The 26,592-nt window shown below is 42.4% G+C and overlaps 1 long non-coding RNA gene across 1 annotated transcript in view; it reads right to left on the bottom strand.

The window, feature by feature from the left end:
* Positions 1-25,845, bottom strand: part of LOC112546097 (uncharacterized) — a 146,209-nt gene extending 120,364 nt beyond the window's left edge. The window contains exon 1 of the long non-coding RNA XR_012900692.1: positions 20,044-25,845. This is a non-coding gene — a long non-coding RNA (uncharacterized LOC112546097). The remainder of the gene's footprint in view (positions 1-20,043) is intronic.
* Between the last annotated feature and the right edge of the window lie 747 nt (positions 25,846-26,592).

The following is a 26,592-nucleotide window of genomic DNA, read 5'->3' as shown; positions in this document are numbered from 1 at the left end:
ACATGAAAGCCCTTTATCGATCTCCCAGGTAAACCTCATCCTACGAGGCATAATGGGGAGGTCGATAAAGGGCTTTCAGGTCGGCGCGGGAGCATCCAGACTAGCGCACTGAGCTGATAAACAGCTGATCAGCTGTTTGTCGGCTCAGCACGGCAGCCATTTAAATCATATGCAAACACTTGGAAGGTAATAAAGTGATAGGAAATAGCCAGCATGGGTTTGTGAAGAACAAGTCATGCCAAACTAATCTGATAGCTTTCTTTGATAGGATAACGAGCCTTGTGGATAAGGGAGAAGCGGTGGATGTCATATACCTAGACTTTAGTAAGGCATTTGATACGGTCTCGCATGATATTCTTATTGATAAACTAGGCAAATATAACTTAGATAGGGCCACGATAAGGTGGGTGCATAATTGACTGGATAACCGTAGTCAGAGAGTTGTTGTTAACGGTGCTAAATCCTGCTGGAAAGGGATAACAAGTGGAGTTCCGCAAGGGTCTGTTTTGGGACCCGTACTGTTCAATATCTTCATCAATGATGTAGATATTGGGATAGAGAGTACACTTATTAAGTTTGCAGATGATACCAAACTGGGTGGGGTTGCAACTTCTTTGGAGGATAGGGACATAATTCAAAATGACCTTAGCAAGTTAGAGAAATGGTCAGAGGTAAACAGGATGAAGTTTAATAAAGAGAAATGCAAAGTGCTCCACATAGGAAGGAACAATCAGTTCCATACAGGCAGTCCCCGAGTTACGTACAAGATAGGGACTTAGGTTTGTTCTTAAGTTGAATCTGTATGTAAGTCGGAACTGGCGTCCAGATTCAGCCGCTGCTGAAACTGATCAGTTTCAACAGCGGCTGAATCTGGACGCCAGTTCTGACTTACATACAGATTCAACTTAAGAACCCCAGGCATCCCCAAGTCAGCTGCTGCTGAAACTGATCAGCGGCTGATTCCAGGAAGCCCGGGGCAGGGGCTTCCTGTAGTCAGCCACTGGTCAGTTTCAGCAGCAGCTGACTTGGGGACACCTGGGGCAGAGCAGCTGGGGTGCTGCTGGGTTGGTCCAGTAGCGCCCAGAGCGGCGCTACGGGACCAACCGGCAGTGCCCCAGCTGCTGTACCACAGGCAGCGGAGCAAAGCCGCGGAGCACGGGGGCAGCGGGACAGCCCAGACGCGCCGTGGCTGTCCTGCTGCCCTCGGGCTCCGCGGCTTTGCTCTGCTTTGCTCCCCGTCTCCCTGGTCTGCAGACCAGGGGGACGGGGAGCAAAGCCGCGGAACACGTGGGCAGCGGACAGCCCAGACGCGTGTGTTCCGCGGCTTTGCTCCCCGTCCCCCTGGTCTGCAGACCAGGGAGACGGGGAGCAAAGCAGAGCAAAGCCAAGGAGCACGCGGGCAGTGGACAGCCCAGACGTGTCTGGGCTGTCCGCTGCCCGCGTGCTCCGCCACTTTGCTTCCTCTCCCTGGTCTGCTGGAGACCAGGGATACGGGCCCCGTTCGTAACTGCGGATCCGACATAAGTCGGATCCACGTAACTCGGGGACTGCCTGTACATACAAGATGGGAAGCGACTGTCTAGGAAGGAGCATGGCGGAAAGGGATCTAGGGGTCATAGTGGACCACAAGTTGAATATGAGTCAACAGTGTGATGCTGCTGCAAAAAAAGCAAATATGATTCTAGGTTGTATCAACAGGTGTGTTGTAAGCAAAACTCGTGAAGTCATTCTGCCGCTCTACTCTGCGCTCGTTAGGCCTCAGCTGGAGTACTGTGTCCAGTTCTGGGCGCCACATTTCAAGAAAGATGTGGAGAAATTGGAAAGGGTACAGAGAAGAGCGACAAGAATGATTAAAGGTTTAGAGAACATGACCTATGAAGCCAGGCTTCATGAACTGGGCTTGTTTAGTTTGGAAAAAAGAAGATTAAGGGGGGACATGATAGCGGTTTTCAAATATCTAAAAGGGTGTCACAAGGAGGAAGGAGAAAATTTGTTCCTCTTGGTTTCTGAGGACAGGACAAGGAGTAATGGGCTTAAAGTGTAGCAGGGGAGGTTTAGATTGGATATTAGGAAAAAATTCCTAACTGTCAGGGTGGTCAAATATTGGAATAAATTGCCAAGGGAGGTGGTAGAATCTCCCTCTCTGGAGATATTTAAGAACAGGTTAGATAGACATCTGTCAGGGATGGTGTAGACGGAGCTTGGTCCTGCCTTGAGGGCGGGGGGCTGGACTCAATGACCTCTTGAGGTCCCTTCCAGTCCTATGATTCTATGAAATTTAAATGAAGCCGCGATTATTTAAATCTCAGCTTCATTTCCCTCTGCTGATCAGCCTAATCTACATGGCTCCATCGTCGGAGCCATGTAGTTTAGACACACCCAATAAGGGCTTTCTGGCTCCTTACCCGAGAGCCAGAGGGATCCTCTTGAATCCCTGGGCCCAGCACCCCTCTATTTTTAACTCTACTAGTAAGTGGACTCATTCCCAGATGAGTGGGCCCAGTTTACCTGTGTTCTTTCCTTCCAAAACTTCAATGCCTCATTGGACTCAAGTCACTATTTCCTTTTTAGCTTTTGTTTTAATATCCAGGTCTTGTAATTCCAGAATCAAATAGACTCTGTAGTTGGACTGAATGATCCCAAGCCAAATTTCACAGCATCCATTGTTTGTAACAGAGAAGGGGGATGGGGAGGAAAAAAATCACATCTCTGATAAGTATCGTTTTCTTACAGTAACAGTTTTCTTAATGACTGAGTGCCCTTTATACCATAGTCTGGCACTCAGTAGCTCCCATTAGCTCTGCGATTCAAAACTGTGTCATTCACAGCTGCAGATATGCACTGTTGGCTCCCCTTGCATGAGTTCAACTGTCTGAATAGTGCAAAGAAATTAGGCATCTCTAGCCAAAGCCCTTAATAGCCACTGATGCAGAATCTGAGCCATGTGTGTTGGGGAATTTCCCTTCAAGCTAAAAACACCTGTTATTGTGGCAACCCGCACATGACATATAGGATGTTTTGAACAGTGTGTGTCAGAAGGGAAGCTAAACAATACAAATGTAATTCTACATGACCATTTTAACAACATTAATGACTCATAGTAATGAATCTGTTACTATAACTAGTGTCCTACTAAAACACTTTCTTTTCAGTACTTAACGAAATCTAGACTATGAACAACCAAAATATGTTCCTTAGTTCATACCAAGATCTAGATACAGTATTAAATAAAGCTTCCTGAAAATTAGATTTTAAGGACAGAGCCCGTTCCTCCAGCTCAATATGCCATCTGAGGTCTCTTTAAAGCAGAGGTACAGATTTTGAAGATTCAATTTAGACGGCCAATTTTGAAGAGTTAGCTTCCAGAATATAAGCACACCACCACCAAGATTGGTACTCACTGCATATAGAGTTTAAAAGTCACTATTTTTTCTACTAGTCTTTGGTTTACTGCTAGGCCAACATGCATGGGTAAATGAGCCACAAGACATCTTTTCTATTGTCTCCAAAACATAATGGAAACATATATTGCTGTGTACACACACACACACACACACACACACACACACACACACAGAGAGAGAGAGAGAGAGCATATCTTGACTAAGCCCAGTGTCACTGCATGAAAAGCTCTAAATATTTTAAAAATATAAATATGAATGAAAATAGCATGATATCCCTTCATTACCAAAGACAGAAAACATATCCAACTGCATGCCATTAATTTTTTTTTAAATTAGTGCTAGGAGTGAGTTTGACCCATATCATTTTAGAAGATTTAAAACCAAATTGATCAGCAAGAACGAAGATACATTATAAAACACACTAAAAGACCCTCCCCAAAAAACATTTAAATCTTAACATTTTTTAAAGCTAACATGTTCCCTTCTTACTCAATACTTAAGCAACATGGAGTCATGGAACAATTTTAAAGTCAAGGGCAGATGTTTTTCTAAAGAAAAAGTTCTTAGGACATTTTTCAGGGAAGTTATATAAGAGGTCAGACTAGATGGTTACAATGGACCCTTCTGGATTTGGAATCTATTTTTTCAGAATTCTTGGAGAGCCCCAAAGGCTTCTATAAGTCGCCAATAGCAACAAACATCAGGAGCATATGTCCATTTCTGGATTGGTGGCTTGTTTCTTTTTGCCACTAGGACATATTGCTGTTCCTAACTACAGGCAGTCCCCGGGTTACGTACAAGATAGGGACTATAGGTTTGTTCTTAAATTGAATCTGTATATAAGTCAGAACTGGCGTCCAGATTCAGCCGCTGCTGAAACTGATCAGTTTCAACAGCGGCTGAATCTGGACGCCAGTTCTGACTTACATACAGATTCAATTTAAGAACCCCAGGCATCCCCAAGTCAGCCGCTGCTGAAACTGATCAGCAGCTGATTCCAGGAAGCCCCGGGCAGGGGCTTCCTGTAGTCAGCCACTGGTCAGTTTCAGCAGCGGCTGACTTGGGGACGCCTGGGGCAGAGCAGCTGGGGTGCAGCTGGGTTGGTCCCGTAGCCCAACCGGCAGCGCCCCAGCTGCTGTACCACAGGCGCCCGGAGCAAAGCCGCGGAGCACAGGGGCAGCGGGACAGCCCAGACGCGCCGTGGCTGTCCTGCTGCCCTCGGGCTCCGCGGCTTTGCTCTGCAGACCAGGGGGACGGGGAGCAAAGCAGAGCAAAGCCGCGGAACGGGGGACGGGGAGGGGGACGGGGAGCAAAGCAGAGCACAGCCGCTCTGGGCTGGGCTGCCCGCTGCCCGCGTGTTCCGCCACTTTGCTCCCCATCCCTCTGGTCTGCAGACCAGGGGGACGGGGAGCAAAGCAGAGCAAAGCCCCGGAGCACGCGGGCAGCGGACAGCCCAGACGCGTCTGGGCTGCCCGCATGTTCCGCTGCTTTGCTTCCTCTCCCTGGTCTGGAGACCAGGGAGAGGGCCCCGTTCGTAAGTGCCTCGGGGACTCGGGGACTGCCTGTACTGATAAAACCACATGTTTATGAATTGCTTTACATCTGATTCACATAAAATGCAATGATAGCACATTTGTTTCAGAAAGCTCCTTAAGAGGAAGGAAAAAGGATTAAATTCATCCCTGATGTTCTACTAAAGCCAAACAAAATAACGTATAGTCAGTGGCACATCATCACTTTTTAAAAATATAGCATTGAAAGGGACAAACCATGAAGAACTTGGAAGAGAACCTACAAGCCAGGATTAGGGCTACTGGCTGAAGAGGTGCTAATGAAGACCATAGTACCTAACGGCCACTTTGGATAAATCCAGCCTATTCTTTCTAGGTTTCTATGCATTAAAGAGCCCAATCCCAGTGAAGTCAATTGTAATATGCCTAATATGTCCACAGCCAAAATCCTCTTTCAGTTCCTGCAAACCTCAGATGTCTCAAGAGGCATTATCAGAAAGAATTCATACTAAAGTAAACACTTAGTTCTTCTGTTTGTTTTCATTCAGACGCCTTGTCACTAATAATTATGACAGAGGATGTGATAAATGTCCGCTCAAAATTTGTGAGAACAATATAGTTGAAAAAACATCAGGAAAAACCTTATCATAAGCTAATTATTTCTTTCACTGGTCACTATTCATGTGACTCACTGCATCTTTGAATTGTATTATGTTTATTTCTCCCAGAGAGGAAGACTCTGGCTCTGCTTTGCTCCTTTTAGGTTGATGTACTCTTTCATTTTCCATCATCAAGACTATGGTGATATACAACCCCCTTTAAGATCGTGCCAAGCTGTATGTATCTACCTTTTAACAGCTAAGATACCAACATTATGAAGTTTAGCCTGAGACCCAGATGATTAGCCTGAGAGTGCTGATTTCACTGAGTTTCATGGGTTCTGCCTTTTCTTAATTTAGTTCCAAGTGCTACAGTCTAGATTTAGATAAAATAGAATTCCTGATTCTGCAAGATGCTGAGCACCTTTAGTGTGATGTTGAGTACCCTTAACTCCTATTGGCTTCATAGGAAGGGAAAGATTCTGAGAACCCTGGAGAAGGAGATCCAGAGGATGCAGGTTTGAGTGCTTGAAAGAAATCTAAATTCACAATTTCATGTGCACAAAAGCCAGGGACTCAGGTCTGTAACTTAATAAACATACATGAGAGGTTCTGAGGTATTATGGTATCTATAGAAGGAAAATCAAATAAACAGGAGCAGCAAATCTGGGGAAATTCAGGCAGATGATTTAACAATTTGATCTTAATGAACTGTACAATATGACACTTATATAGCAATTTGGGGTTATTGTCAACAACCCTATCTCCTTGGAGACTGGCTTACACTGCAGAGAAATATTAGATGGGAAATTAAGGTTAACAAAGGGTTTCCTACTGTTGTTCCTGGTAACATGAGCACTTTCCACATGAGTTCTAATTCTGTTTAAATGAGAAAGAGGAAAGGGGGTAAATCCAAACAAAGGATCAGCATTCATGGGAAACTCAACTAAAGGCAGAGGGGATACACACACATGCATCCCCCGCAGGTGTAGGCTATCGGATCCCAGTGCAGGATAGGACACAAACTAGTTTGTTTTATTTTTTCAATGAACTTTTTTTTTACTCTTTTAGCAAGCCTCCTAAACAAAAATATTTGTTTCCCGTGTGCACCAGAGCTCCTCATCCAAATTTAATCAGCCCTCATCAACTTTCTGGTTCTTGGACCAAGTCTCTCTGCCCAGCCAGTCCCACATCTACCTCCCTACCCCAAGTTCCTTGTCAGATCTGTCTCTCCTCTCCTCTTCTCTCTTCCACAGCCCTTCAATTTTCCTCACCAGGTCCCCGTTTCTGGCCTCCTTGACCAACCAGGCCCAGCCTCTCTATCCATTCTCTTGCTTTCAGTCTCCTTACTCAAACAATCCCACTCTAACTCCCAATCCCAGTTTCTTTCCCCACTTCCAAGGGTAACTGCCACTGGGCAGATCTGAACCTAGGACTTCTGGAGCTTAATGTAGTAACCTCTACTGCTTGAGCTAAAGGCTAGCTGGATTGCAGCTTAGTTTGTAGAGCTCCCTTGTTCTTATCTCTTGCTGTACCTGGTTTAAGTGCCACTACAGAGGACAGTGACTCACATAGTGCCTATGTAACCCATACACCTAATCTGATGAGGCTCCCTTTCCCAATACATTTCTTTTCCTCCCTTCAGTATTTTATATGGGTGGTTTCCTCCTCCACACTGTCAGGGAGCCAAGCACAGGTATCCTCAAGAGCAAAGGAGAGACAGTCTTGCTGCTTTCCTTCCAATGCCTAGCCCCATGCTGGTGTGGAGAACAATTACCAGGAAAGTCCTTTTGAAGCCATAAAGTCCTGACATGTAACACACTCAGACTATGTCTCCACTATGGGGTTTTTCCGGATACCATAGGTATCCCGGAAAAACTCGGCAGCATCCAGGAAATGTTCGCTCTTCCAATTTTTTTGGTGGATGAGCAGATGTGCTCTTTCGGAAGCCCTGTTTTCCTCCTTCCATGAGGAAGAAGGGCTCTTCAGATAGAGGAGGCTTTTCCAAAATTTGGCCCAGTGTAGATGGGCCAAGTTTCGGAAAAACCTCTTCCAAAAAAACTAAATTGGAAAAAAGTACACAAATTGCAGAGCGCAATTTCGGCGAGGAGTCCTGTGGCACCTTATAGACTAACTGAAGTGTTGGAGCATAAGCTTTCGTGGGCAAAGACCCACTTTGTCAGATGCATGTAGTGGAAATTTCCAGAGGCAGGTATAAATATGCAGGCCAGGATCAGAATCACGCCGCTTTTGCAGATTCAGACTAACACGGCTACCCCTCTGATACAGAGCCAATTTTCATACCTTTCTCTGATCAATCAGTCAGTGTAGTCTAGACATAGCCTCAGTCAAGTTGGTGCCTGCACAGGCTGGCTTGCACTAGGAGCTGTCAGAGGGTGGAGCATGCTCACTGAAGATGGAATCTTTGGAGATTTTAGCTGTTCAGTTCTAGCAAATCTCTACTGCTCTTTCAAAGACGTGGACAAATTTAGGCAGATTTTCATGGGGCTCACAAATGTCAAGTCCCTGCTCAGAGTATTGGGGACACTGGAGCAGCGGTGGCTTACCTACAGCCCACTGGGGCCCCTGGCTGTCCCTCTCCCCCACATGCCTCTCGTGCAGTGGTGCTCTGCACTGCCTACTTTTTCCCCTCTCCCTCCCAGAACTTTTGGAGCACACAAATCACCTGATTCATGCTCCAACCCTTCTCTTCCCCCTCTCTCCCTCTCTGAGCTGGAATGCCATGAATCAGCTATTCATGGTGTTCTAGTTCTGGGAGGAGCGGAGACTGAATGAGAATCAAGTGATGCTCTGAAAGTGCTGGGAGGATGGGGGTGCAGATTAGTGCAGGTCTGTGGTACCCGATGCACAAGAGGCACATGGGAGAGAGGGCAGACAGGGGAGCCATGAGGTTATAGGTGGAATCCCAGAGGGCCACAGACTGCTGAGGTGAAGGAGGGCCACTCATGCAGCCAACCTACCATTCCTGATTGCCCCTCTCTGCACTAGAGCATTTCAAAGAAAAAAGTGAACAGAATTGATAAGACAGGCAAAAGTACTTTTCCTTAGCCTCCTTCTTGGAAATGATAAAGTCATTTTAGTTGATTTTTTCCTCAGGGGCGGGGGAAGTCAGCCTGTGGCACATTTTTGGCATAGAAAATTTCAGCTCAAATGGTTAAAATCTGGTAAAAATGATAAGCAACTGAAATCAGGGCCTTATTGTGAGGAGCGTAAGGGAATTTTAATGATGGGCTGTGCTATCAGTCCTCCCAGTAATAATAATTTTTAAGGAATGGAAACCAACAGCCTAAAAACTTCAATTCCATTCATAATAATTCTTGCTACACATCTTTCCACCACTCCGTTCCCTAGCCTCTTCCCTCCCTAGCCAATCATATTAAAAAAAAGGCGGAAGTCCAACTGGATTCTGTGTATGGTTGTTTTCTAGGATATGCTCTTAGTAGTTTCATACTACTGCACAATACACAATAAAGCAGCACTCCTCTCGACAGTTATTTAGTGTTCTATTCTTTTAGAAACAGCCCAAGAGTTTATCTAAATCCGTGTGAGAACACAGGAAACTGTGTTTCCCCAGCCCCTGAAATATCTCCCTGAGGAAGGAAGGAATATTGTCTTTTTGGTGCTTCTGTTTTGCTTGTGAGCTGGTTCAGTGAGCCTGCTTTTGCACAACGAAAGCAGACCAATTCAATTCTTCTTTGAAAATGCCACATCTGAAATACAATGTTTGTGTCTTTTTAATTCATGAAAAAGGCTGGGTTTCAAGATTCAGTTTCAAAGACTGCAAACATGGGAGCTATGCTGATTTACACCAGCTAGGAATGTGTCCCATAATAAGGACTAAACAACCTGAAATTGTATTGTAAAGCCCAGATCATTATCTGGGTATTTTGAGAAAGGGAAAAGTACTTTCTACTAGTTTTTTTGCCCTGGAATAAAACCATTCTAACCTTTTTTTTTTTAATATAAAAATATTAACACCCAAATATCTGTGATCAAGTGATTCTTATAACCTTCAAAACTCCAAAACTGAATTAATAGGGATAAAAATGGATTAAATCTTGAAATCCTGATTCCTAGTTAACTTAGACACTTTTCAGTCATTAGGAATTTTGCCTTAGAAAGACAGAAGGGGGAAAAAAGAATAAAGATATCAAGATTTGGCTCAATAAATAGAATAACTCTTAGCAGTTATAACTAGAGCTGTCAAGTGATTAAAAAATAATTGCACAATTAATCATGCTGTTAAAAACTGAATACAATTTATTTAAATACTAGCGGGAGTTACCCAGCGTTGCTGGCCTTAGTGAGTGACTGTCCCTACCGCTTCCCCCAGGAAGCCACTTCTTCCCGCACTGCCAAGCTCCGTGCAGCCCTGGGGAGAGGCATCGATGTCTCATCTCTTCCCTCCCACAGTACCTTAAAACCTTGTCCTGGATGAAAGGTTATCCCATGCAAAGTTTGGTTGCGGTAGCTCTTATAGTGTCCAAGTTATTAGCGCACAAACATACATTCTTCTTTATATATTAGATTTTTATATTTTATACATTTTTAGATATATTGATATCAATTACAATACAAAATACAAAGTGTACAGTGCTCACTTTATATTTGAATACAAATACTTGTGTTGTAAAAACAGAAGAAATTGTTTTTCAATTCCCTAATACCAGGAGTTCAGCATATTTTATTATGAAAGTTGAACTTGCAAGTGTAGAATTATGTACAAAAAATAACTACATTCAAAAATAAAACAATGTAAAACTTTAGAGTCTGAAGTCCACTCAGTCCTAGTTCTCCATCATTCAGACAAACAAGTGTAGTTATAATTTACAAGAGATAATGGTACCCACTTCTTGTTTGCAACACAGCTGAATGAGAGAGCAGGCATTCTCATGGCAATGTTGCAGCGGGCATCGCAAGATATTTATGTGCTAGATGCACTACAGGGTCACTTTTTTTTTTATGCTTCAACCACCCTTCCAATGACCATGCATCCATACTGGTCAGATGCTCTGCTTGATAACAGTCCAAAGCAGAGCAGACCGACTCATGTTTATTTTCATTGTCTGAGTTGGATGCCACCAGCAGAAGGTTGATTTTCTTTTCTGATCATTTGGGTTCTGTAGTTTCCACAAGAGTGTTGTTCTTTTCAGACTTCTGAAAGCATGCTCCACACCTCATCCCTCTTAGATTTTGGAAGGCACTTAAACCTTGCATCGAGTGCTATAGCTATCTTTAGAAATATTGCACTGATGCCTTCTTTGCATTTTGTCAAATCTGCTGTGAAGGTGTTCTTAAAATGAACATATGCTGGGTCACATCTTAAAATGAACACATCCAGGACTGCTATAATATGGAATGTGGCAAAATGCAGGTAAAATAGAATGGGAGACACACAGTTCTCCCTCCCCTCCCCCTCCCCCAAGATGCTCAGTCACAAATTCAATTAAAAAAACAATAAGGAGTCCTGTGGCACTTTGAAGACTAACAGATTTATATGGACATAAGATTTTGTGGATAAAAAACACTTTACTCTAAACATGAAGGACATATGAATGTTTAGCATATCTGGCATGAAAATGCCAGCTACAAAAGTGCCATGCAAACACATGTTCTCACTTTCAGGTGATAATGTAAATTAAAAGTAAGGCAGCATTATCTCTCATTAATGTAAATAAACTTGTTTGTCTTAGAAATTGGCTGAACAAGAAATAGGACCGAATGGGTCTTATAGGCTCTAAAATTGCACATTGTTTTTGTTTTGAGTGCAGTTATGTAACAAAGAATGTACGTTTGTAAGTTATACTTTCACAATAAAAACAACAAGGAGTTATCTGGCACCTTATTAGAGACTAACAGATTTTTAGGGCATAAGCTTTTGTGGGTAAAACCCACTTCATCAGATGAATTGTATGTGACTCCAATGGATTCTCCATCACTGAATTTTTAAATCAATATTGAAGGTTTTCTAAAATTATTTGGGGGAAGTTCTCTGGCTTATGTCCTACAGGAGGTCAGACTAGATGCTCAGAATGTTCCTTCCTGGCCTTGGAGTGTATGAATCAACCCCTTAAAGATTTGTTTTAAGAACTCAGAGCCTCATCCTGAAAGCTGCCAGACCTTCATTTTCCTAATAAAGCTAATGGGTGTTAAAGATGCACAGTGTTCCATATGACCTAGCTCTCTGGGTGATGGGGAAGTGTTGCCTTAGCCTTGCACTGGCCCTCTGCACGGAAGGGAATTTTATCCTTCTTGTGTATAAAGCTGTCAACGTTTGATGACTCCTAAGACTTGGCATGTTCTAGTCTACTCAATGAGGAAAAGAGAGCACTTAAGAAAGGTGATTTTAATATTCCCTTCCTCTCTCTGACTCATATAATAGAACACTTTCAGGGGGACAAGACATGCACCAAGTTCACAGGATGCCTTCATTTACTGACTCATAAATCTTAAACAGGATAGATACTTCCCAGCAACAAAACAAAGACTCCATTCCCAATGGGCTTTTGCACTGAAGATGGCTTTTTATTATCTTTTAGTTTAGAAAAAGAATAACTTATTTTGAAAATTACATGCAATCAGCTTGGTATTCCCTGGTCAACTTCAGAATACTAAGAGGCATGAAAATGTGAGAAAGAAAATAATTATACACAGGACTTAAACAGAGTAGGAACATTCTTACTTCAAACTCTCTTCTCAACCTGTTATGCAAAGACTTAAAATATACCTAAAAGGCCACAGAATAAAGTGTAAAGGGGCACTGGTTCAAGACCCCTAAATACATTTTTATACTTTAACAGGGCTACAGTTGTACTTTTTAATTCAGTCTCTACTGTCCAATTATCTAAATGCAATTTAGTCTTGGGAGGATTACAATACATTCTGCTTGAATGCAGCCAAGATAGAATCATCATTATTTGGTATAAGGCCAACATTTAAGGAGTGGCTGCTTGTTGAAATAGAATTCTCAGGGTCATTTTGGATTCTGAACTTCCTACAGTAAGTACAATCTCAGCATGCAATCTAAGCTTTTACCACTGCAAGAACACTGCCAGGTTATTGTGATCACTATAGAAATTCTCATTTGCTTGCTTATTTTGAAGTACTGTACATCTAAGGCCACAAAAGATGTACAGATTAGAAACTGTTGTTACACCTGCTGCATAGGACCTATAAATATTTCTCATTCACTAGTTCTCCAAAGGGCAGAGAATCTTCCAGGCTAGATATGATTTTGTTGTAAATCATAAAGTGAAGTGCCCACAAATAAGCACAAGTTCTGGTTTTTTAACCTTATAATGTGGAGCATCCTGCAAGAGGCTTTCAGGGAAGGACTCTCTTTTCGTGCTTTTTAAACAGCAATGCTAAAACTACAATTTAACTAGAATATGACACACTCTTTATTATGTGCCTTGGAGTATACAGCTAAGGAGGTGTAAGTTAAATGTGTTGGAACATGCTTTTTACAGGGTATTTATACCTCAAACGTCTATGTAATTTTCATATATGACTTCCTGTAATACCAACAAGTCTCTATTGTCTTCTCTGGAACAAAGTCTGCTACTTTCCTTCTTTTTAAAATATACTTGACATTTAAAATGCCATCAAAAAGCTTTGAGGTTTTCTGGCAGAAGCTCTAAAAGCCTTGCTTCCTGTTACTTCTACTCTATAGGCAGACACACAAAGAAATTCACAACCTTGCTTCATACCATCCAGCTACCCCTGGATTTTTAGTGCAAAAAAGTGATGTTCACTTTGTCTATCCAGAAATTGCATCAATTCCCACACTCTTTTTTTAAAAAAAGAATAACTCTTACAGACATCTTTATTTTTCCCAGCACTAGCTATCAAATGTTGACTGTTTATTAACCAAATTCTTTGATCCATTAACTCTTCTCTGACCTATCACATGCTCTAGTCTGGCCAGTGGTCTCCAGCTTTTAGCTTCTTTCTTAACTTCTGCCTAGGAGTCTCCTGAGATGGAGAGCTGAGCTGACACTCTAACCTGCACATTGAAGGTCCTCCCTTGTTAAAGTCATCATGAGAGTACAGCAAGGAGTTCCCTTGTTAGCCTTTGCTCTCTCTTCAAAGTTAGGAATTGCTTCTCTTCACAGGACGCTACACAGGACTGTTCTGCTGCTGAGCTCATCCATGGGACTAATAACCATTTTCAATGGCTACATCCTCAAGACCCCAAGCTTCAAGGCCCCAATTTATAAAACAACCTATTGTAGGTAGGAGGATATACTAGACCTTAACCCTGGCTCCTATTCTCACAGAAACTTCTCCTGTACAGTGCTCTAGTAGTTTATGATGCAATCCTGGACAGTGACTATTTCATTCACAGGCTCCTAAACTCTTCTGAATTACCCATTGTGCTAGAGCTGATCATGAAATAACTCCTGGACTACAACCTTGTTTGCTGGAGTGCCTCTCCCTAGAGCTCAGAGTATGTTGATCCGGTGAATAATGGAAGGATCTTGGCAATAATTCCACCGGATAATATCCATTTCCTCCCACACAAGCACTCCACTTCCAGCATGAAATATCCTTAGAAGGATATTTTCATTTAGGTAGCTATTCTGCTTTCACAATCAGCTCATCAGATAGGCGTTAGCCTTCCTCTTTTGTCCCTGAATGCACTGTGTCCTGGTACACTCTAATTGTGGAGACTTGCAAGTGATCATCCAATATGCATGCAGTATTAACCTCCTTTGCAAAGATTTGTACTGTAAGACAGCCCATCGGCTGCACTAATTCACTAATAGTAAATCAGACCTCTGCTCCTGCCTTCTGGCCTGTGTCCATTTTTGTGCCTCGCTGAAAAGGATCACTGAAATTTTAGATGCCATCTTCCTTACTTCTGTAAACATCCAACATGTCCCAATATGCCTAATTTCTCACAACAGACAGTAAGACACTTCAAAACCTTTGCCCTGTCCAGTGCTTCTCCTGGCTAGTCTCAGATAAGTAGGCTCTATTTGTGGAATGTCCACCTGCTGCAGGGAACAAATGATTCTCTACTTCTTCCTCATCAGAGCTCTTGGTCTTAAGTCTCAGGGCTTGAAAAGCAAACATTCTAAGCCCATTTTAGTTCCATGGGTTAGTGATACAAAGAAGCCACATAAATATCAAGTTTTTGTCAAACGTATTTATCTTCATGGCCATCCAGGTGAACAATGTTTTGTTAACATTAGAGTTCCAGCTCTCAGAGGAGTATGATCCTTTCCAGTGGGCGTGAGGAGGGTCAAACGTTTAGTCTTTAGCCAAACATTTTCTACATTCTAAGAGGCAATTCTTTGAGATATGGAAAATGACAGATTTACACGAAGATGTTCGGACATTCACAAATGTGTAGAGGAATGAGAGTCTCCCATATACAACAGAAGAGCTACAGTCAGAACATGGTTTTTCCATGGTTAACGAAGCTAGATTCCCCACATTCTCTCCCCCCCACACTTTTACTCTGCTTTCATGTAAGACCTTCACTAATTCTGAAAAGTCAGTTTTTAAAGATATGAAAAGCAGAACTGCCTCAATACTTTAGTCCAGGTTTCTGGCTAATATATATACTGGTAATATATCAGAGCAGCCGACAGACTTCACTGGGCCATGAGCATGGTCAAGGCCATCTCCAGAAGAGGAAGGGCTGCAGTGGAAAGGGTGGGGCTGGGAGCTAGCCTCACCCAGCCAGCCCTTCACCATCACTCAAAGCTTTGGCGGCAATTTAAAAGGGCCCAATGCTCTGACTGCTGCCATTGCTGCAAAAATAATGATGGCAGCCATGAATAGCAAGCCCTTTTAAACTGCCAGCTACTCCCTTTGCACCCACTGTTGGAAGGCCTATAATATATGTATACTGTATATTGTGGATCTTTGTGTATTTTCTATTATACAAAGATGACAATGACTTCCAGAGTAGAAATGACATCCAGAAATGAAATCCAGAAGTGAAGCAACCTTTCAGATTCTTCTTTCCATATGCTAGGACTCTTATCTGCAATACATGAATGCCCCCATCTCGTACATTTGGAAACAAGCTCTTGGCCTGCTTGATAAACTAGTAGCACTCGCTTCAGCCTAACAATATTCCAGCAATAGATGTGCAACTGCAATTACTTTTAAGTTTCTTGGCTTACAGTTAAAGATGAAGAGATAGGTTTTTATCAATACTAGGGGAATTTAATTACTATGCATTTACACTGTCTTACCTGTAGGAAATGACTTCACACTACTGTTTAATTACCATCTATTTATTACTATTATTTACATTGTCTTACCTGTGAAATGCCTCACAATGGAATTTTATAAGCTTCACAGGCTGATACCAAATAGTATCTTTGGGAAACTATTGAGACAGCTTCAGAAGCAGGGATGTTCCAGATAGAACAGGCACAATCAGAGAAGGATAAAGGCTTGCCAGTGTTTCTGAGACATTTACCCATGCAAAAGAGATTTTAAGGAGGCTACCCACCAGGAATTGTTTTTTAATCTATAAAACAACATTCATTCGGGTTATTTACTTCTCAGCTCTCAAGATTACATCCCTGTGAGAAACTAACATGAAACAGAAATTAGGCTATTTGTATTTGTCTTATTGGGACTCTATGGAAGGAAATACTCACTGACTATTCTTCTTCTTTCAAATGTCATGTTCAACGCTATATTTCTTCATCAAAGTTGGTCATCCAAGCTCTCCAGCCAGTGAACAGCGTCACTGGTTGAATGGTGGATATGCTCCAATGAGCCAGTGAATTTTCGCATTGGGCATTCCACAACAACTGTGACTATTGTAAATTAGGAAGAACAATCAATTGTTGCATCTGAGTTAAAATGCTACAGAATTGCATCTCAGCTTTTTAAAATTAGTTCAAAAGCTATTAAAGTTCCATGGGTGACCAAAACACAAATGTTAGTTTAACCTGTCCAGAACATTTTAGGAATGGAATATGGAGACACGTCTACGCAGAATTGCACGTCTACGCAGCACCCTAAATTCAAAATTTGCACCATGCAAATTGCATATCTTACTTCAACTGGATTTGGATAGCTTATTTTGAAATTTGGCGCTGTCTACACAAATTTTGAAATAAGGTGCTATTTCAAGACATCCCTCAACCCTCATAGAACAAAAGTTACAGGGATGCCGAAATAGCGTGTCCGCTATTTTGAGACTTCTCTCGAAATAGCAGGTATGTTCAAGTGATGTGTGGTAGCTATTTCGGGATACTTCTATCCCGCTGTGTAGACATAGGCTACGTCTACACTGGCATGATTTTCCGAAAATGGTTTTAATGGAAAAGTTTTCCATTAAAAGCATTTTCAGAAAAGCACGTCTAGATTGCTTTTGCGGAAAAGCATCCTGCCGCTTTTTGCGGAAAAGCGTCCGTGGCCAATCTAGACACGGTTTTCCGCAAAAAAGCCCCGATCGCCATTTTCACGATCGGGGCTTTTTTGCAGAAAACACTACTGTGCTGTTTACACTGGCCCTTTTGCGCAAAAGTCTTTTAGAAAGAGACTTTTGCCCAAACGGAAGCAGCATAGTATTTCCGGAAAATCACTGACGATCTTACATGAGATTGTCAGTGCTTTTCCGGAAATTCAAGTGGCCAGTGTAGACAGCTGGCAAGTTTTCCGCAAAATCAGATGATTTTGCAGAAAAACTTGCCAGTCTAGACACAGCCTAAGAGTCCCAAGGAATTAAGATGTAAGGTATGAAAAAAATAGAAGTATCCTAAAGAGAGGACATGTTTTTGCTCAAGCTAACATATGAAATATATTCTGCAAATGCCAAGAACTAGGATCACCATTAGACTATATAAGAGCAGCCACCAGCCAAGAATCCAATCCACTAACAAGTGGCTGAACTGCCACATAAAAGTGGCCACAGGCTTAAGATACTGTTACTAAGAAAGGTTGCTAGGAACATAAGACTTCTGGCTGCTTTCTCTACCTCCTGGTGACAGAAATTAGCTCAGCTGATCACACGCTACAAAGTCATTGCATGTTTTCAACCAGATTTTCCTTTTACTGCTCTCAGCCTCAGGGCAGGCTGAATCCAAAACTCCTGAGTGGCCCTGGCAAACACACCCCACAGGTTGTTAATTTAACTTTGGGGGGGGGAGGGGAAATCGCAAATTGGCTGATCAGTTCCTTCAGTTCTCCTGTTCGACAAAAGTGTACCAAACAGCCCTCTTCACCACTGTCTTCACATCGAGGAGAAGGAAGAAGGTGGGCATTTTAAATAAGAGGGCCTTTGTAATAATAATTTGCACATTCATTGGAAATCTCAAAAGCTCCGTACAAATATCTAACAAAAATTAATTAAGCTTCTAAGCCCTTCTGTGAAGTAGGTATTATAGCCACAGTCTCTGTGACCATAGATTCGTTTAAAAGAAATTTCTGTTGGAAATGAATTGGCTGGAAACTGAATAAATGCTGAATTTGATACTTTAAAACTGGAGCGTTAATGGATTTAGCAGCTTGAATTTTTCCAACAAATGCTGTATTATAGCTTGCACTCTCCAAGGCTGTAGATTCCAGACGGAAGATATCAGGCTTAACCTAAGCACAAAGGTCCCCTCAGCATCTGATATACTTCTCACAGCTGCTGAGGTTTATTGCTGTAACCAGCCAGTTCAAATTGAGGACATTGGGCAGTTGAATAAAACAGAGTAAAATATACTTAATAGGAACCTATTCCAAATATCATGTGTTACGGGCATGATCACGCCTTACCCTCAAACTATGACTGAACTTGTCATTAGATGAGAAACTATAACTTGCTGCACCTGGCCAGGTACCACCTGTGGCTGGTGTTCTAAAAGCTCATATTCTCTGAAATTGAGATCTACTGCACAGCAAACACAGTCTGAGAGACAACACTGACATCCCTCCTACCTAAAGAGCCTCCAACAAAGGCAAATAAAATTATCTTAAATCAAAAACTCATGTCCCTCATGGAAGCTGAGTTTTCATCTTGAAAAGAGAAGTGTCAGAGACTCCAGAAAGTCCAGTATGGATTATGTAAGCCTACTATGAATTTGCTGTGATGCCAGTTAAAAATGTTCTTGTGCCACTGGATCTAAGAGTGGGGTTGTGGATATCCCTCTCTTTATCCCTGTCCTCCCCTGCCCAGCTAAGGCCAGGAGCAGAGCCCTCGCGCATGGGACAGCAGCTAGGACCTGCCACATGGGGCCAGCAGCACAGCCCTCTGGCACGCAAGGCAGCAGCTGAGTTCCCTGCTCATGGGGAGACAGCCAGGACTCTGGGGGCTAGGCCAGGTGCCCGGAGGTGCTATAGCAGCCCCCCTCCCCCCCCCCCCACACACACTTCTAGTTCTCATGCCTATAGTTAGATTTGAAAGCTGAAATTTATGCTTAGTAACACACTGTAATTTCTTTGGAAAACTCTTTGTATTGAGCATTCTCTTACTAATTTTAACACTAAGTTCTTTCCCAGTCTACTTTAATCTGAGACACTTTTTCCCCCATATCAGGCCACTTGGTTAAGAATATCTAATTTACAAATGTATTTATTCACCAAGGATCTCATAGGTATATAGCCTATAGTTCTATAGCTCAACTAGAGCTACACCAAATATTCCAGTCATGAACTGAACACAAAACGCACATGAAGTTTTGTAAGAGATTAAAAATAGATCAGTGTTGGGACCCAACATCTGTACCCAAGAACAATATAAATCATCAAGAACTCTCAATCATCATCATCATTTTTTTAGTACTTCTAATACAATTATCACACAACATAATTCTCCAAAATGTCGAATGCACTCTCTCTCCATCACATACAGATAGGGTTTATAGTTATTCTGATTCTGATCCATTTTTCAGAATACTTCTCAATGTATCACTGGGTTAAACTGCAAACAAAACAATTCCCCCTCATTCCATACTCAGTGGGGTACAGAATGTGTTGAGCGCACCGCCCAGTCATTTTTCTTTGCAAACGTTTCAGCTGTTTCAGACCAACGATATGGACAAGGTGCTTGGAGGAGTGCTCGCTCGACCCTATCCCTTCATGGCTTGTTAAATCTAGCCGGGAAGGGATGACTGGTTGAGTCCAGGGGCTTATTAATGCATCTTTTAGATCTAGAATGGTTCCTGCCGCTTGAAAGAGGCAGTGATAAAACCGCTACTTAAGAAGCCTTCCCTAGACCCATATGATTTAAATAACTATCACCCAGTTGCTAATATTCCCTTCTTGAGCAAGGTATTCGAGCAGGCAGTGGCATTGCAACTCCAAGCTTTGTTGGAAGAAACAGATTTAGATCCATTTCAGTCTGGTTTTAGGCCGGGTTTTGGAACTGAAACCGCCTTAATTGCCCTGGGAGACAACCTATGCTGAGAGAGAGACAGGGGGAGTGAGCCTCTGTTGATTCTCTTGGACCTTTCAGCGGCTTTTGATTCCATTAACCATGGCATCCTTCTGGAACGCCTGGCAGAGTTGGATACCAGAGGTACTGTTTTGTGGTAGTTCTGGTCTTACCTTTTGGGATGCTTTCAGAAGGTGGAGCTAGGGGGCTGCTATTCGTCCCTGTAGTGATTGTGCTACAGGGTCCCACAAGATTCCATCTTGTCCCCTATGCTGTTTAACATCTACATGAAGCTGCTGGGAGAGGTTGTAAGGAGTTTTGGAGGACAGTGTCATCAATATGCAAATGACACCCAACTATATTTCCCTGTGACATCAGAAGCACATGTGGCAGCAACTGATTTATACCAGTATCTGGAGGCAGTGATGGACTAGATGAAGTCAAACAAGCTGAAGTTGAATCCAGATAAGACTGAGGTTGTGTGGGTCAGGAGGCCATCTGTTCAGGAGTGTGTTCTAGACAAGGTTACACTCCCCCTGAAAGAACAGGTACATAGCTTGGGAGTCCTCCTTGAGCCTTTTTTTAACTTTTGAGAACCAGATTTCTTCGGTGGCCAAGAGTGCTTTCGGGCAACTTCATCTGAACTGCCAGCTACAACCCTTCCTGAACAAGCTTGACTTAGCCACAGTGATCCATGCTCTTGTTACATCCCGACAGGATTACTGTAATGTGCTTTATGTGGGCTGCCTCTGAAGAGCCTTCGGAAACTCCAACGGGTCCAGAATGTGGCTACTTGAGTTTTAACTAATATTCATTATAAGGAGCACATTATGCCAGTGCTCCAGCAGCTGCACTGTCTTCCGGTATGTTTCCATGCACAATTTAAGGCCTTCGTTATGACCTATAAAGCCCTGAACAGGTTGGGTTTGGTGTATCTCCTATATGAACCTGCCTGGGGATTGAGGTCAGCTCTGCTCAGTGTTCCTCCACTTACGGAGATAAGATTAACTTCTACGTGGAACAGGGAGCTTTTGCTCCCAAACTGTGGAATTCTCTCCCCGAGATATTCGCATGGCACCAACTTTAACATTGTTTCAGCATCAGGCTAAAGCCCCCCTTTTTACTTGTGCTTTTATTGTGTGTGTGTGTCCCTCTGGGGTCTCATATTTTAATGTTTTATATATATTTATATTGTGTTTTTAAAAATTTTGTAAGTAGCCTCAAAAATATTAAATAGAAGAGCAGGGTAAAATATTTTAATTCATTAATCTAATAATCAGAACACAGCCCAAATTCTGCTGTATTTTCCAAACATCTACTTTTTGAAATCTGTGACTAAAGAATTTTTTTTTTTAAATCAGCATTGTGTCCTACCTTCATTGGACATGGAAAATAATTGATCATCACCCTTTTTATAACAAATTTCCCATGTTTGAAAATTATCAGTTCCTCCTCGGTCTTCTTTTCTCAGCACTAAATATGTCCAAATGTTTTAACATGTCCTTATAGGTCAGGTTTTCCAGATCTTCAATTATTTTTGTTGCTCTCTACTGGGCTCTTTCCAGTTTGTCCATATCCTTAAATGGTGACACTCAAAACTGGACACAACTTTCCATCTGACACCTCCCTCATAAAACAAAGTAGAGCTGGACAATTTCCTCCTGTGTTTCTCTTATATATGACATTCATTGATATTTCCCATTTTCTATTTGTGTGTTTGACTTTTCTTTGGTAAGTATAATATTTGCCACTTGTTTTCATTGAATGGATTTCACTCCAATTCTTCAATTTATCAAGGTCCTTTTAAATTCTAATTCTGTCCTCCAAAAGACTTGTGATCTGACCCGGCTAGGTGTCATCTGTGAATTTTATAAATATCCTCCCCACTGCATTTTTCAAGTCATTATTGAAAATAATTCAAGGACTGGACCCAGGACTGACACCAGGGGATTCCACTAGACACATCCTCTGAGTTTGACAGTAAAACATTGCTAACTATGCTTTGAGTATGGTTTTACAACCAATTTTGTACCCAGCTTCTAGTAATTTCATCTTGGCCACCTTTCCCTAATTAGTGTGAGCATATCGTGTGGGATAATGTCTACATACTTACTAAAATCAAGATGTATCATATCTACTATTACCCCTCACACACTAACCAATAGCTATGATTTGTTCTTGATACACCCATGCTGGCTATTCTTTATCCCTCTATTAAACAATCAATTTGTAAGCATCTAACAGATAATGTGTCCCAGGATATTTCCAGAAATTGAAGTAAGGCTGACAGTTCTGTAATTACCCAGGTCCTCTTTGGTCCCCTTTTAAAAGATAAATACTGATTTGCCCTTCCACAGTTTTCTTGGGCCTCACCCTTCCTGCATGAGCTTTCAAAGATAATCACTAAGGGTTTCAAGATTGTTTCAACTATTTCTTTGAGTAACCGAGGCTGAATTTTGTCAGGCCCTGCTGATTTAAACACACCTAACTTATCACAATGCTCTTTACCCTGTTCTTGTACATGTTCCTTCCTCCTTGTTGTTAATCTAATTGTGTTAAGCATCCACCCACAGCTAACTTTGTAAGTGAAGACAGAGGTAATGTAGCCATTAAACCCCTCAGCTTTCTTGGTATTGTGATTAACTCTTCCTGCCCATTAAATGGTGGATTTATACTTTCTTTGTTTTTCTGTGGCCCTTCATGTAGAACCTCTTCTTATTGCTTTTTATTATATCCTTACTAGGTGCAGCTAATTCAGTTCTTTAGCCTTTCTGATTTTGTCCTTTTATGCTTGGGCTACTCTTTTCAACTCATCCCTAACAATTTGTCCATATTTCCACTTTTTGTAAGATTCCTTTTTTATTTTCAGATTATTAAAGAGCTGCTGGTGCAGCCACATCAAACAGTTAGAAGCAAAAACCCTGCTTCATTTCTTACTTTAGTTCTGTTACTGTAGAGAGATACTGGCATGAATTCTAATCTGAGCATTAACCTCAAACACCATTCCTACAAAGGTTTCTCTTAAGGAAGCTGGCTGCCATTTCACTAGCTTTACCATGTGAAAATGAATACAAGAGTTTGAGAATCCTGCTGGACTCAGAACAGTTAGCTGTCAGGAAGCATCAGGATTTAAATTTGTTATACCCCTATCTTACACCAGAAATGTAGGCACCCAAGGGAATATTTAAGGGCCTACAGGGTTAGGCAGAAGCTGAACTGTGGTTCTCAGAATATCAGTGGCATCTAAATATTGGATTTAGGGTGCCTAAACAAGCAGTTAGATGTCTAAATCTTTTTGTGAATCTAGCTATTCCCATCATATCTCTCAACCTTCAAGTCTGCTTATGACCAACAGCCTTTCACATGTGATAAATGACTGAAAACATGAACCATGTGCATTGTTGTGTCCCTCAAATTTTTTAAAAAAATATTCACAGTTAACACTTGTTTTAAAGGATATTTTCCCTCTGGGTTAATTAAATAATTATTCCAAAATAATAATTATGTCACATGTAACCACACACCTGTATCAAGGTGGTCTGACCAAACATCACTGCCAATTGAACAGGAGTAACGGATAGCCTTTGTGAGGCACTCTTTTTTAGTGGGCTATGCCACTATTTGTTAGACCTGAGTAACGGGGACTCGCTTCTCATGAATGCCTCCTGGCCAAGTGCACGTGCCTGTAACTTTTTGTTATAGTGATTGTTTGATAACTCAGCCCTACAGCTGAGTCACACATAGTTTGTGCCCCAAATAAAACAAACCCCTTCCAGAGTACAAGTCCAACAGGGCCTCTCTTGGTGCCCCTCCTTAGTGTCCTCAGAGACATCCTTCCTGGAGGCAAGTCTTTGCCCTCTCATGGCCCTTCTGGTCCCAGCCCTCGAGATCCAGGTCACTTTCCTCAGTGCCTAATCAGGGTTGAGGGGGACCTGGCCTCACCCTTTATTCCAGGCCCAGCCCAGGGACCCTGTAGATAGCAGCTGTTTGCTATGTCCATTCCACTGCTGCTCTAATTCCCTAGGCCACTTCCCCATGTCACTGTGCCATCTTTGCCCTTACCTCAGAGCTCCGTCCTGTTCACCATGAGCTCTCCATACTGAGATGTCCACAGCACTGCTACTCTTCTAGCCAACCAGCAACCCAGTCTTCACTCCTTGAACTTATTCAGCAACTAACTGCTGCTCTGTTCCACAGCTCCTTTTATATCACCTTCCTAGCCCCTGATTGGCTGCTTACCCTACAGACACACACACCTGCGTGGTGGACCTCTCTACTGCCTTTTTCTGGGCAAGGTGCAGCAGGACCATAAGGCCTCCAGCAGGGGGCATCAGGGCCTAGTCCCTTACAGGACCAGGGAGTTATGAGTTAGTGCTTACAGTTACCAGCGCCAAGCCTGCCATTATGGTACATTCATCTTGAAAAGCCATGAGATGAGGACTTACAGCCAGGACTTCTACACCACCTTTGCCAGAAATGACTTTGTACAACCTCTCAATTAAGTTACCTGTAAAAGATCAAAAAGGGTTGATACTTAACTGCTGCAGTATAAGAGGCTTTGCTAAATGAGAACTAGGAAATAGGCAAAAATAGTAGTAGTAGAGAATGAAAGATGGTGCACATCAGCTCCTTGTTTCCAGCTCAGTATTTGCCTAAACTAAAGGTATACTCACATGCCTAATGTATCTGAAAAGTGGCACACATGCAAGCTCTGTAAAGCTGTGCGGAAACAGATATGACATGCTCCCAAACTTCAAAAGGGATGGACAAACAAACATTGTAGACTATAAATCTTTTTACCCTGTAAATTATCATGGGCAGGGAAAATATTTTCTATTATGTTTGGAAAGTGTTGAGCACAATGAAGACACTCCTAGAAACTAATAAAATATTGGAGGTTCTAAAACTTGCACACCCTGTTTCCAACTATCAACCTGCTAATGTTCCACCTAGGGCAGTAAAGGAAGCTCTAGCTAAGGAAAGTCCCTTTCACAAGCATATTGCTTTTGGATTTATAGAGCATGGACTGGTGATATTTAAAAACATATGAAAACCATTTCTGCATTTTTGAGCAAGAGCCGGTGTTGATCAGATATCACACCTCAGAGCTGTGGAAGCACCTCCTAGAGGAAGCAGCAATCTACAGCGATCTGAGCAAAGAAAGCCAAATTTGATATATATGTGGGAGTTCATTAGCATTGTATTTTCACCCCTTTAGCGAGGTTTTGTGGGTTCTATCCTGCACATCAGCCTGGTGAGAGACTGCAGGCTGAGTCTAAGCAACATTGCTAGCAATTAGTCCAAGAGTCGGGTCTTATCTTTCTTCCGTAAAGCCTCACACTTTAAGTTTCATAACATGCTAAGGACTGGACAATGGGGCTTTTCCCCCTTTGTGTCTATTTCCAGTATTTATCAACCACCTGGTATGTTTCAGTTCCAGCATGATCTTGTGACCATACAAGGAGAAAAACTTAAAGTAAGGATCCCCAAAAAATCAAACTTCATTCTGTCCTTCATGCAGCTGCATCACTGAAATGAGGAGGAAGAGTTAAAATGTATTGTTCATTGTCCTGAAGACTCTGCTCACTTAATTGGACTATTGGAGCTTGTATCACAGACATGCAATTGCCTCCAGAATGCGTCTTGCCAGCTAACTGCTCAGCAGTTTGGATCACCTTTTTTGCAGGGCTCCGATAGTCGTTTTCTCAGATTTAACATCCTGCAAGATACCAGAGCCACATGCTCTTCCCCAGGCTTTTTGATTTGAAAAAGGTGTCACTCCATCGTCTCACTATACCCATTATTTCCTTGGTATTGCTAATTGTAAAAATACTTCTTTTCTCTTACCTTTTATCTGTCTACGGGTATGTCTACACTACCACCCTAGTTCGAACTAGGGTGGTTAATGTAGTCAATCGAAGTTGCAAATGAAGCCTGGGATTTAAATATCCCGGGCTTCATTTGCATCTTGCTGGGCGCCGCCATTTTTAAATCCCCGGTAGTTCGGACTCCGTGTCCGCGGCTACACGCGGCACAGAGTAGGTAGTTCAAATTAGGCTAATTCAAACCACCGTTACACCTCGAAAGCCTAATTCTAACTACCTACTCCATGCCGCGTGTAGCCGCGGACACGGAGTCCGAACTACCGGGGATTTAAAAATGGCAGCATCCGGAAAGATGCAAATGAAGCCCGGGATATTTAAATCCCGGGCTTCATTTGCAACTTCGATTGACTACATTAGCCACCCTAGTTCGAACTAGGGTGGTAGTGTAGACATACCCTTACCGGTTTAAAGTTTGGTTTTTTTTTTGGTGGGGGAGGTCACAAACTGGCTTTGTTTTTAAAGGGCCTTCTAACACAATGGACAGGCCATTTCATAGTTTAACCTACCAAGTACAGTAACTTTCCCAACCAGGCAATCTCTGAAAAGGCATCTGAAGCACACTATCTTGAACGGGACGGAACCAAAGCCAATTGGAGCCACGAGGCTCCATGGCCACAGCACCCGTAACACACCAGAGCAGCCAGTTAGCAGGTTTCTCAAAGTGGTCTTGCAGACCACTTTGAAGAAAACATTGATTTAGGCCGAGAATTCAACTCCTGCAGGTTCTAGCAGGAACTCCTAGCAACCACCTTCCACTGATAGGCCCCATAAGTAGCAAACAGCTCCTGCACACTTAGAACATTGTGCCATAGCAAAAGGCAACTGCTGCACACAACT

Source organism: Pelodiscus sinensis, chromosome 1, assembly GCF_049634645.1.
Source record: "Pelodiscus sinensis isolate JC-2024 chromosome 1, ASM4963464v1, whole genome shotgun sequence".
Classification (NCBI taxonomy): Eukaryota; Metazoa; Chordata; order Testudines; family Trionychidae; genus Pelodiscus; species Pelodiscus sinensis.
The sequence above is the reverse complement of the archived record's forward strand: the minus strand, read 5'-3'. Positions and strand labels throughout refer to the sequence as shown.